The sequence below is a fragment of the Podarcis pityusensis genome (genome assembly GCF_964106645.2).
Source record: "Podarcis pityusensis genome assembly, chromosome: 12".
Classification (NCBI taxonomy): Eukaryota; Metazoa; Chordata; class Lepidosauria; order Squamata; family Lacertidae; genus Podarcis; species Podarcis pityusensis.
In genome coordinates, this window is record NC_138037.1 from 22,706,739 (window position 1) to 22,720,044 (window position 13,306).

Genomic DNA, 13,306 nt, shown 5'->3' on the forward strand with positions numbered 1-13,306 from the left:
ACTGGATCCCAAGCCACCCCCCAGTGCCACCAAATGGTGGCACTGTGCCCCATTACTATGCTAGCTCCAGGCTGGCATAATGCAGATCAGGGTTTTGCCAGTCTTCTAGCTTGGCTGGCATGAGCGGAAGAGCTGCAGATGAGACAGCAGCTGGGCCCTGCCTGTCAAGAAATGCACACCAGAGCAAAAAATAAAATAAAAAATAGCAGGAACTTCTGCCACTTTGCAAATGAGTGGCTTGGCTAGAGGCCAAATATGCTTAGGGCCTATTAAGAGTGCTCAGATTTAATACACCCCAAAAGTACAGGTGTCTGATCTTCCTTTATTATTTCTGTAGTTATTTGTTTTGATGTTCTGTGCTTTTTTACATATAAACTTTTTTTTTTTTTTAATGCTCATGCTTCCCTCTGGAGAAAATAAGCAGTATATGTGCAGCTGGAAAATAAACTCGGGACTGGGAACATTCTCACAATTTCTGTTCCTCTCAGCTTCTCATTTTTCCAATCTATAAAGTTCAGTTCTCCCATTTCCACATCAGTTTAGCAATTAAAAAATAATAAGTTGTCTGGGAAATTCATCAGCATTTTAGTATGAATTTCTCCTAATATACATATTTTTGCAAAGCAATTTTCCCAAATCGAATGCATTTTTGTATGCTGTTTTCACTAAGGGCTCGTCCACATTTCTGCTTGTCCTATGCCTGGGATCCAAGCAGTTTTCCCTTTTCCCCACCACTGGAAACCCCACTCTTTAGTGCTAAATCGGAACAAATGGCAATCCAAGGAAAACCCATTGCCATTTGTTCTGATTCAGTGCTAAACCGTGGGTTCTCCTGGGGGAAAGCGGCAGGGCAAAAGGAAGTGCTGATAAGCCCCAATACATACACATTACATGTACAGTTTAACCCTAGTATTAGAATTTTTGTACACATGACTTGGCCGGAGAACTGCATTGCAAAATTCAAGCACAAATTTCAAAGGATGGCTGTGTTTTTGCATTGTATATTGTTTTGGAAAGTGCAAATTAGGTAGGTAGGTTTGATTTTAAAGGCAAACTGGATCAATTTTATTCCCCATCCCTCATGAATGCTGGACCCAGCTCCTTATAAAACCTTGCTCAGCCTTCTGCTCTGCTGATTATGTGACACTGCAGAGAGAAAATGTAAGCCTTTTGGGAACTTGGCCTCTTCTCTCTTGCTGTAGGTGCCAAAATGAAAGTGGCACCTGAAAGAGCCTCTGGGATTGGTTCAGGCAAACAGAAATGCAGGTTATCATCACTTGGTAATACAGATACTGCAAATAATACAAGTTATCTTTACTTAGTACTGCAAGTGGAAGACTGCACGTTTAAATAAGTCCCCACTCTTGAAAGGAAGTGTCCTATACATAGAAGATCCGTATGTCATACCTTCTCCCTGGCATTTAGTTTGTGATGTGGGGGGAGATTTTATTTTCATTTTTTTAAAAGTATGGGTCGTGTTCAATCAGACATTCCCTCTACTATCTCAAACGGTATGGCCCACAGACAGTCACCAAGACATACAATTTGACATTAGATGGGGTGGAGTTGCCATACTGGGGGGGGCGGAATTAAGTGCACATAGAAAACTAGACTCCAGGGAGAAGAATTCTCTATCCAAGAGAATATAAAACATGATGAGCTGTTTGCCAGGACTTAAATAGTCCTTTAATAGACTAAACACCGGAAGTTGTGGGAGTTCAACCTCAGTTCTCCATCAAGATGCGCTTTGTTTTTTGCCGCTGCTTCTTTTTTGTTCAACACTTCATCCACAGATTTGGGCAAACAACAAAAACCTGCCCCCAAACACTCAAGACAATGAAATATCATCAACAGAAATGCTTAACAGGGAAGCTGGACAAAAGCCTACGCCTTCAGATCTAGATCCGGATAAACACTCCCGCTGCAAAACTCTGCAGCTGACAAATCCAATCCCTGATTTAAAATATGTTGTACGAAGGACACAAATATATCCTGTATTTTATCAGCTTCATGCCTTTTCAGCTATATTAAATATATGAAACACAGATTAATCTGGCATTTAATCAACATGATGCAATCATTTGTACATCCTCTATGAAACAGAAAATCAAGGAACAGATTTGGATATGGCAGGCCACAGGGACAAACAATAACTCATCTTCCTGATGGCAGCACTGTACTTTCAAAGTGATCAAATCATATCCCATTGTAACTGCATTGATTTTCATGAGAATTTAGAGGCTACTTCTGGTTCCAAAATATCTCCTGATGCTGAAGCTTCTTTGCTGCTCCAGTCTTTACAAACTGAGATTGTGCAAATAATATTTTGAATTAAAACAATAGAACATTGTGTGCATGAAAGAGAGTTCTACTGAAATAGAAAATTATGGGACTTCATTTCAGTTGAATTTTCAGTGCCATTTTTGTTATTAAATTAAAACCACATGAGATCATGTATTTCCCCTCTAATATGTGGTTGAGTGCCTATCAAATTGGAACAAAATTGGAAACACCCCAAAACAAGGTAGTGACTTCTGCATACTCACAGAAGTGCTTAAGTTTGTGAATAAGATGGAAAACAAAATTGCCTAAAGGGAACCTGAAAACTTATATAATATGAACATAACTAGTCCAACATCCTGTTCTCACAGTAGCCACCAGATGCCTCTGGGAAGCCTGCAAGCCAGCACAAGAGCTCTCTCCCCTCCATAGATTCCCAGCAACTGCTGTTCAGAAGTATTACTGTCTGCAGCTGCAAAGGCAGAGCACAGCCATCATAACTAGCAGGCACTGACAGCCTCCATGAATCTGTCCAATCATCTTTTAAAGCCAGCTGGTGACAATATGTTAATGGCAGATGAGCCTGCAGAGTGGAGTAGGGAGGGGCAAGGTCTAAGGAACCAGAGGTCAGGAAGAATGTGAATTTACTAATCCAACTTTGTGCCTATTTGAGACACTGACTGACTGGGTATCAAAGGCTGAAAAGAAAAGTGGAGGGCAGGGAAAGAGAGAGAACTAACCTACTTAAGACCCTGATGTCTTATAATAAATATCCTAGAGCAAGGGAGAAATTAGGAGGAGGATATGCCTTTATAATTTCCAGAACTGCATGCCCCCATTCTTATTTAATTATAATATACTCAGGCACATGGGCGGGGCCAGAGGAGAATATAACATCAATAAGAATCAAGACAAATCTGAGGTTCTGCCCCTCCTCCCCAACAAAAGCCTACCCCCTTAAAAAAGCCTTCTCCCCCCCAACAAAAATCCTGCTCAGGCAGCCTTCCATTCAAAAGATAACAATTCTAAACATGTTTATTGGGCAATAAGCTCCAGCAAACACAATGGGACGTGAGTAAAAATTCATAGGATAGTACTGTAAATATCTATTATACAGCCAGAGAAGACAAGTATTGGACAAGCAACCCCCTTTTTTTCTCCTCACTCCTGAAACACACTCTCTCACACTTACCTCCCCAAGGACCTGAGCACTACTACAAGGTAGGTTGACCAGATGCACAGGAAGGCAGGGCTCCTGCATCTTAGCAGTTGTGCATAAGAGGGATTTTCCACAGGTGCAAAGGTACAGGAACCTTCTCTCCCCCTCCCCCTGCCCTCCCCTCACCTGGGGCCCACACACCTTTTTTAAAAAATAAGTTTTGAATATAAAAACATAGATTCATAAAGGAACAGCAGTTTGTCACCAGTACAGTCAACCTTGTGCATGTACCATAAGGAAGTGTATGAAATCAATGGCTGATGTCTGATTGACCCACCATTCATATTTGTGATGAATGGAAACTCTGAATCCAGGAAACTGTCTCTGTTTCAGCTACTACAATCTGCCAAATATTGCTGATTCAATCACTAACCCTGCAGCCAGATACCAATGTCCAATTTTGTGCTGCTGCAAGCATGAAGATTACTAAATGTTTTAAGCAAAAGTTTGGTTTTGATTATCTGGAAATAAAGACAATGAACAAATTGAAATTCTGGAGTGGTGGGTTATGTATGATATTAGGCCAAACAACTGGAACCCAAAGGTTTACACTGAGAGAAATTTCTACCACATATACTAGTAGCTGGCAACATAAGATGAGCCTGATGGATCAAGTCAGTTGTCCGTCCAGTCCAGCATCCTGTTCTTACAAGTGGCCAACCAGATTCCTACAGGAACCAAGCACAACAACTCTCAAGAACCTCCAGCCCATGGCTTAATTAAATCCACCAGGCCTCCACGTGGCCAAAGAGGCTGTTTTGGCCAAACCACACACACTGCCCTAAACTGGATGTAATAATATGACATCAGGCGAGAGGCAATTACAAGTCACAGCCACACCAAAAAGGCATTTGCAGGAGTCACCAATCATATACAAGTGCATTCTTTTTTCAGAATTTGCTTCTAAAAATGCTGTCTTCATCATCCTACTGCTATGAGTTTGAGTGTGAGGACAGACTCCCCATAATTCCTGGATTTAGTAAACATTAGAATTAACTAATATTTGAGTAAACTGTGCCAAATACTGAAAACCCCTGGATTTACATTATGCTAACAACCCAGACCAGCTTGGCATAGTCATTAACAGGGGACAAAGAAGGCCAGTGAAACCATCGGAGGGCCAGTGAAACCACCAGAGGACAAGACTGCCAGACAGGGAGGATGTCATGAACTAGCTCTCTCACAGAGGGGCTCCAACTCCAGCTGTGTGTGTTAGTGGGTGGTGAAAAGAAAGGCTTTTGGGTTTCAGTTTGGACTACAGAGGATGAAGGGAAATCGTGGTGTTTTGCAAGTAGATTGAAAGGCGAGGGAGAAGTGGGGCCGACAGAACTCTTGGCAGGCTGGCTAGAGCAAGCTGTAACAAAGGGACAGGCGGTATGGTTGGTTCTTCTGTCTGTAGACCTAATCCTACTGCTCCGAAGAGAGGAGCAAAGAATCATCTTGAGAAGTGAATGCTGGAAATCCTTCCACTGTAGACTCAGGTTGTATATATGTGTAAATAAATGATATTCCATAAAGACACTACAGTCTCCACTGCACCTAATATCTGAAGGAAACACAAACCCTGGGTAGGTGCTGCCAACTCCCCGGGACACTCGATCAGAGACTGGAGTGGCATGTAACAATACCTTGTGAATTTGGTTTACCAAGCCATAAAGTTTTCTAGCGCTTCTATGGCAAATCTGGAGGGGAGGAAATTAAAATAGCCTAGCATATGATCAGTGCTTCAAGTAAAACAGTATATTATGGGATATGCACACTAATGGTGCTGTGTTTTTATTTTAACAGTTTATTCTTTCAGCTGCTAGTATAATTTCCTCCATGGAGGAAAATCACACGTGACAGCGTTAAAACAATTTATTCACTGCCAATTTCCTTCTGAAAGTGAACAATTATATTAGCATTTAGAAGAACTGGACACTTCCCCAAAAGTTCCTTGCGCATAATCCATAAAGAAACAGAAACTCGGCAGCTTTCTTTATGTATAGCTAATTTCATCACCGTATTTTGCCTTTCACAGAATTGTATAAGACAAGGTAAGCATTTAATCTCTTGAATAAATGTTTCAGTGCCGCGGTCAAATTTACACTAGATTGTGAGCAAATTGGCAATTTTAATGGTCAACATAACTAAGCTAAATGTGAATGGTAAATACAATTTTATCTGATTTTGTATTTTTAACCAACAGAATCTGATTCTGCAAACAACTGTGCAGAGCTTCGCATTAAGATTTTTATTGCAATTAGGTCAATTCCTTGAATAAGCTCTTTTTGGTGGTTTCTGTTCTAAGAGCTTGTGCCTCTTTTCACAAGCTACTCAAAAGAGATTGCGGCTGACAACAGGATCAAAATGTCCCAAGGCACTTCCAGCCACTCTTTTAATTATGATTTACATAGAATAATGGGCTATTATGTAATCTATGGACAAAATTTTACCAGTGCTTTAAAGCAATGCTAGAGCAACACAGCAACCAATAAAAGTCATAGAATCATAGAATTGTAGGGATGGAAGGGCCTCCAAGGGTCATCTAGTCCATCCCCGGCAATGCAGGAATCTCAGCTAAAGCATCCATGACAGATGGCAATCCAAGCTATGCTTAAAAACCGCCATGGAAGGAGAGCCCACCACCTCCCAAGGGTGTTTTCCTGTTGAACAGAGTCTTCAGTCATTTTAAAGATTAACACATTTATTGTGTGTCTAATTTATTTATGACCCAAACTGATTACAGCTCTTACAGCAAACTCATAGGATCACTACTTATGAATCGCTTTAAAAAAAGAGGAAATGCATAATCAAAAGAGAACAAAAGAGGAAATAATTTGCATAGAATGTGCATGTGCATCACACACAGAGACACAGAAACTTAGAAAGAACTGCTATGATTTCAAAAGAAACACATCTTACCCACAGTGAGGACAGCTGTGAATCTGTGTGCCTGCTCAGTCTGTCTAGGTGGTGTTGATGGGAAACTTCCAAGGCCACACTTGGTCTCCCTTCTTAGGACTCCTTCTGTTTACTGAGGATTCCTCCTGACTTGCTTGCAGGACATTTACGCAATTAAGATTGTATCTAGCCTTTATTGAGCGTTTGTTCTGATCTGTTTGCAGGGAGGTCCTATGACAAGGAGCCAATTCGTTCCTAGAAAATATATCAAACAGGACATCAAAAAAATATTAAAACAACAAGAAGCACGATTAATATTTTTATTTAAAACATTACAGCCACTAGGATTAAATTCCGAATTTGATCTTTCAGTTTTCATTTAATTACAGCAATGGGTATTGAAATGTGTGTCTGGATGTGAAATGTATGAGATGTAAGTACTAAATGTCTATCCTCTACTCCACCACCTCACCTCTCTACTACAGTGGTGCCTCGCAAGACGAAATTAATCCATTCCGCGAGTCTCTTCGTCTTGCGGTTTTTTTGTCTTGCGAAGCACGGCTATTAGCGGCTATTAACGGCTTAGCGGCTATTAACAGCTTAGCGGCTTTAAGAAAAAGGAAACAAACTCGCAAGAACTCGCAAGACATTTCGTCTTGCGAAGCAAGCCCATAGGGAAATTCGTCTTGCAGGACGACTCAAAAACTGGAAAACCCTTTCGTCTAGCGAGTTTTTCGTCTTGCGAGGCATTCGTCTTGTGGGGCACCACTGTAATGTAAAACACCTATTGAAAAGCCTATAAAGAGAGAATGTGTGTGTACATATATATATATATATACATATATATATATATATATATATATATATATATATATAAAAATACATACATATATATATATACATATATATATATATATACACATACATATATATATATATATATATCTGTAATCAAACAGGGCTACCTTGCTAAGCTATTCAGTCTTGTATGCTTAAGCCAAGAAATTGTCTCTTCAAATATATGTAAGTACATAATTAGGAACTTTTGGATCAAAATTGATTCTTTGTATATAGTGGGAGAATTTATATTTACTTTGTATTCAGCTGAACACCTAGAACTGTACAGTGGTACCTCGGGTTAAGTACTTAATTCATTCCGGAGGTCTGTACTTAACCTGAAACCTGAAACTGTTCTTAACCTGGGACTTCCGGGTTGGCACCATCGGTAATGGCGGATTCCCTCTGACTTTCTGAGGGACCAGCTCCGCGGGATCAGGTCTGCACCGCTGCGGCGAAGCGGGGACCCTCCAAAAATCACAGGCAGGTGAAGCCTGTGAACGTGGGACTCGGCAGGCACCTCTTGCGCCCCCCCAATCTGCGAAGGAACCCATTTTTGGGCTCCAGAGCGAAACGGGGTGAGCGGCGGGGTGCTGAGAGTCGACTGCTTCTTCCGCGGAGTGAAGCCGCACAGCCGTTATCGGAGAGCGCTGACTTTTTCCTGGGACAATTCGACTTCAAAAGTAACTACCCGTGAGTAGGATAAAATTGGAATTAAAGGGAGAAAAACAATAATTCGGAACCGAAGCGGGGAGGCATAAACAGGAAGTCCGCCTTCCGTTTCTTGTAAACAGATCAAAGCAAAGAGACTGTAAGTGGAAACTTTGAAAGACGTTTGAAAAAAGGACGCAAATCCTAACATCAGAAAAGCGATCTCCCCTCCGGTTTGCAGGAGAGGAGGGGGGAAAGGTTTGAACTGTATTTATCTGCAAAAAAAAGGAGGGAAAGGAAGCTAAAATCCACCGCTTAGAACCTGGGAACGGACTGCCTTGGGACAAGGAATGCCGTTCTGTGAAAAGCACTACTGGCAAACAGAGTACTTTTGACAGCTAACTCTGCAAGAGAGATACAGTGTTTCTGGACTTCTCCTGGTTTTAAAGTAACCGATTAAGTGCAATTGAAACTGTTGCTTTTTTGTGAATTGGGGGATTTATAAAGATTATTTTCTTCTTAAAGTTGCAAGCTTTGACTGTTACTGTGTCCCCCTAGAGGAGGTTTGATATTGCTACAATAACAACTGGGCTAGGGGAATTTTCCATTTCAAAACAAATTCTAGCCGTGGGACTGACCTTGGACTTCTATGAGAGTGTTATGGCAGATGGAAGAGGAAAGTTAGAGTTGATTCAGGAAAAAACTACCAGGTCTGGCAGATCTTTTCGTACAGATACTGGGTCGCAGCGAAGAGCTTCAACATCTGGTCCTTCTGGACCATCTGGATTATCAGGGGCTGCACCCTTACAAGTTAAACCAAAAGGAATGTCGTCTGAAGATGTTTTAGCTCTGGCACTAGGAAAAATTAATGAATCTTTGGAAAATTTAAGTAAACAAGTAGCTGAAACAAATAAACAAGTAGCGGAAGCATCAGTTAAAATTGACCAAAATACTACAAGTATCAATAATTTGGGACAGAAGGTGAACACCAATACAGAGACTATTGAGAAATTGTTACAGGAATCTGCTTTGACCCGAAAGACAGCTGAAGAAGCAAAGGACATAGCAACTGCTACTCAAGAGAAGATACCACCGATATATAGGCAACTTGAGGACTACGGGTTGATGTTGTCCATGATTGAATTGAAGGAGAAACAAACGAATTTGAGAATCAGGGCTGTACCAGAACTTGAGAAAGATAACTTGATTGACTTTCTTACGCAGGAATTTGCAGATTTCTGGCAACAGGATTTGGGGAAGGAAGAATTTAAGATAGTGAACACATTTAGGCTTGGAAGAGGAGGAAAGAAGAATAAGGTGAGAGACTGTTTGATTACCCTTCGAACAAAAGAGGAGAGAGACAAAATCTTGAATCTGCACTTCCGAAAGACTTTGGAAATACATGAGTCAAGCGTGGAGATATTTAAGGACATTCCAAAACATCTCTTGGACTTAAGATCTAACTACGGAGACCTGGTTGCCCTGCTGAGAAGCAACAGAATCATCTTTAGGTGGGAATTTCCCCAAGGCCTGTCCTTTAAATATAAAGGAAGAAAGATAAAAATAAGATCAGTCGACGACAAAGATAGATTCTTGAAAGACCACAGAGAAGACTTACAGAAAGAAGTGGAATCTGGAGAAGAGCCAAAAGCACTGGAAAGAGGAATATTAGATATAGCAAATTTATCTTTTGGATTGTATGGTTCAGAGAAAGTGACACCACCGACAGAACAAGAATAAACACTTGGTGCAGTTGGAGGTAAAGCAAAGTAATAACATCATGGCTGTGCAACTATTAAGTTGGAATTGTAATGGCCTCAATTCCCCTCGGAAAAGGAAAAGTGTTTTTCATTTACTAAAAAAGGAACAATTGGACTTGATTTGCTTACAGGAAACACACGTGATAAGGCTACATAGGAAAGTATTGATTAACAAGAGATTGGGACAGAGGTTTATTTCATCTGACAAAGTTAAAAAAAGAGGAGTAGTGATCTATGCAAAAGAGAGACTATCACCGAAATTCATTTTTAAAGACGATCAAGGAAGATTTGTGGCAATTGAAATTCAAGTTCAAGGAGAGAAATTTTTGATAGTAGGAGTTTATGCACCGAATGAGGGGAAATCTGAATTCTTTAAAAAGTAGCATGAGACCTTAATGGATTATTTGGATTACAATTTGATCTTGATGGGGGATATGAATGGAGTAATATCTACAAATATGGATAAGGCACAAAGACAGGTAATCACCAAGGATGGTAGACTACCGAAAACATTTTTTGAGATGACAGAGAACTTGGACTTAGTCGACATTTGGAGAACAAAGAATCCCTTGGGAAGAGAGGGAACTTTCTTTTCTGAAGCCAAGATGACATGGACTAGAATCGACCAAATATGGGTAACTAGAGGAATGGCACCAAAGATAAAGAAAGCGGAAATTTGTCCAAAAACCTGCTCCGACCATAATGCTGTAAGGATGGAGATGAAACTAATATCAACTGGCTCCTTCAGATGGAGGATGAATGACACCTTATTTAGAGATGGAGATGTGATTAAGAAGGCCCAAAATTTTTTGAGAGACTATTTTGAGATAAATATGAACACTAATGTTGAAAAAAGAGTAATCTGGGACGCAAGCAAAGCGGTTATGAGAGGGTTCCTGATACAACAGAATGCAATAAAGAAGAGAAGCCAAAATGAGAAGAAAGATAAAATTTTGGAGAAAATAAAAGAAAGTGAGAAGAAATTGAGAGCAAAACCAAAGTCGCAGGAGATTTTGAGAGAAATAAAGTTATATCAAGTACAATATATGGAAATGATGAATCAGGAAATAGAATGGAAAATTAAACAAATGAGACAAAAAACATTTGAATCAGCTAATAAATGTGGGAAATTGCTGGCTTGGCAAATTAAATACTATTACAAATTTAGAAGTGGAAGGAAAGAACATACACAACCCAGCTGAGATTAGAAATTGTTTCCAGAGGTACTTTAAACAATTATATACACAAGGGCCACAGAAAGAAATGGATATAGATCGATTTTTGAAGACAAATGGACTACAAAAAATCTCTCAAGAAAGCAAATTAATGTTGAACTATAAAATATCTGAACAGGAAGTAGAAGGTGCCATTCAAAACATGCAACTAGGCAAATCTCCAGGACTGGATGGGCTGACTTCTAGATACTATAGATCCTTGAAAGAGTGGTTAGTACAACCTTTAAAGGAAGTCTGCAATGAAATATTGGAAGGGAAAAGGGCACCAGAGTCGTGGAAAGAAGCGTATATTACACTTATACCGAAAACAGAGACTGAAAAGACTCAGCTTAAGAACTACCGCCCCATATCATTACTTAATGTGGATTACAAAATTTTTGCAGATATTTTGGCCAAGAGATTGAAAAAAGTGTTGATGGAAGAGATTCATAAAGACCAAGCGGGCTTTCTCCCGGGAAGATACTTGTCTGACAATTTGAGGAATATAATTAATATTTTGGAAAAATTAGAAGTGAACATAAATACTAAAGCAGTTTTGATATTTGTGGACGCGGAGAAAGCTTTTGATAATATCTCTTGGAGCTTTATGAAGAAGAACCTACAGGGGATGGGGGTAGGCCAAGGCTTTGAAAACGGTATAACTGCAATTTATTCAGAACAAAAGGCTAAACTAATTGTAAATAATGTGGTGACGGAAGAATTTAAGATAGAAAAAGGGACACGACAAGGTTGCCCAATCTCCCCATTGCTTTTTATATCGGTCCTGGAGGTTTTGCTGAATATGATTAGAAGGGACCAGTTGGTTAAAGGTATACAAGTCAGAGCCAAACAGTACAAATTGAGAGCATTTGCAGATGACTTAGTATTGACGTTACAGGAGCCAGAATCTAGTACCAAAGGGGTTTTAGAACTGATTCAAGAATTTGGTCAGGTTGCAGGATTTAAATTGAATAAGTTAAAAACCAAGGTTTTAGAGAAAAATTTAACACCGATTGAGAGAGAGAGGTTTCAGAATGAGACAGGCTTAACAGTGGTTAAGAAAGTGAAATACCTGGGGATTAACATGACAGCAAAAAATGGGAATTTATTTAAAGACAACTATGAAAAATGCTGGGCCGAAGTGAAAAAAGATTTAGAAATTTGGTCAAATTTGAAGCTTTCACTGCTGGGTCGTATTGCTGCGATAAAAATGAATGTATTGCCTAGAATGTTGTTTTTGTTTCAAACATTGCAAATTGTGGACAAAATGGACTGTTTCAAGAAGTGGCAGAGAGATATTTCTAGATTTGGCTGGCAGGGCAAGAAGCCTAGAATAAAATTTAAAATACTAACAGATGCAAAGGAAAGAGGTGGATTTGCCCTGCCAGACCTTAAACTTTACTATGAATCAGCAACTTTTTGCTGGTTGAAAGAATGGCTGCTTCTTGAAAACACAGACATTTTGGATTTAGAAGGTTTTAATAATGTATTTGGATGGCATGCATATCTGTGGTATGATAAGATCAAAGCACATAAAGCATTTAAGAATCATATTGTCAGGAAAGCATTGTTTAATGTCTGGATAAGATATAAGGATTTATTGGAAAATAAAACCCCAAGGTGGTTGTCACCGATGGAAGCGAAAGCACTGAAAAAGCTCAATATGGAGGCCAAATGGCCGAAATATTGGGAAATTCTGGAACAAGAGGGAGACAGATTGAAACTGCAGAGTTTTGAGAAACTAAAAAACAAAGTGCGAGACTGGCTTCATTATTATCAGATAATGGAGACATATAATTCGGACAAGAAAATTGGCTTCCAGGTGGAAAAATCAAAATTAGAAACAGAACTGTTAGAACCCAAAACTAAGACTTTATCAAAGATGTATAACTTGCTGTTGAAATGGAATGCTCAGGATGAAACGGTGAAATCTGCTATGATTAAATGGGCACAAGATGTTGGACATAACATAATGATGGCTGACTGGGAACAGTTATGGACCACAGGTATGAAGTTTACGGCATGTAATGCCTTAAGAGAGAATATTATGAAAATGGTATACAGGTGGTACATGACTCCAGTCAAGCTTGCAAAAATCTACCATTTGCCTGATAATAAATGTTGGAAATGTAAAGAAACTGAAGGTACATTCTTCCACCTTTGGTGGACATGCCCAAGGATTAAGGCTTTCTGGGAGATGATCTACAATGAATTGAAAAAAGTATTCAAATATACCTTCTTGAAGAAACCAGAGGCCTTTCTCCTGGGCATAGTCGGCCAATTGGTGCCAAAGAAGGATAGAACTTTTTTTATGTATGCCACAACAGCAGCAGGAATACTCATTGCAAAGTATTGGAAGACACAAGATCTACCCACTCTGGAAGAATGGCAGATGAAGGTGACTGACTATATGGAACTGGCGGAAATGACTGGCAGAATCCGAGACCAGGGAGAAGAGTCAG

At 39.7% G+C, this 13,306-nt stretch overlaps 1 long non-coding RNA gene across 2 annotated transcripts in view; it reads right to left on the bottom strand.

The window, feature by feature from the left end:
* LOC308459314 overlaps positions 1–13,306 on the bottom strand; it is a 31,827-nt gene that overhangs the window by 14,788 nt on the left and 3,733 nt on the right. For both annotated transcript variants that reach the window (XR_013977992.1, XR_013977993.1), the window contains exon 2: positions 6,404–6,637. This is a non-coding gene — a long non-coding RNA (uncharacterized lncRNA). The remainder of the gene's footprint in view (positions 1–6,403; positions 6,638–13,306) is intronic.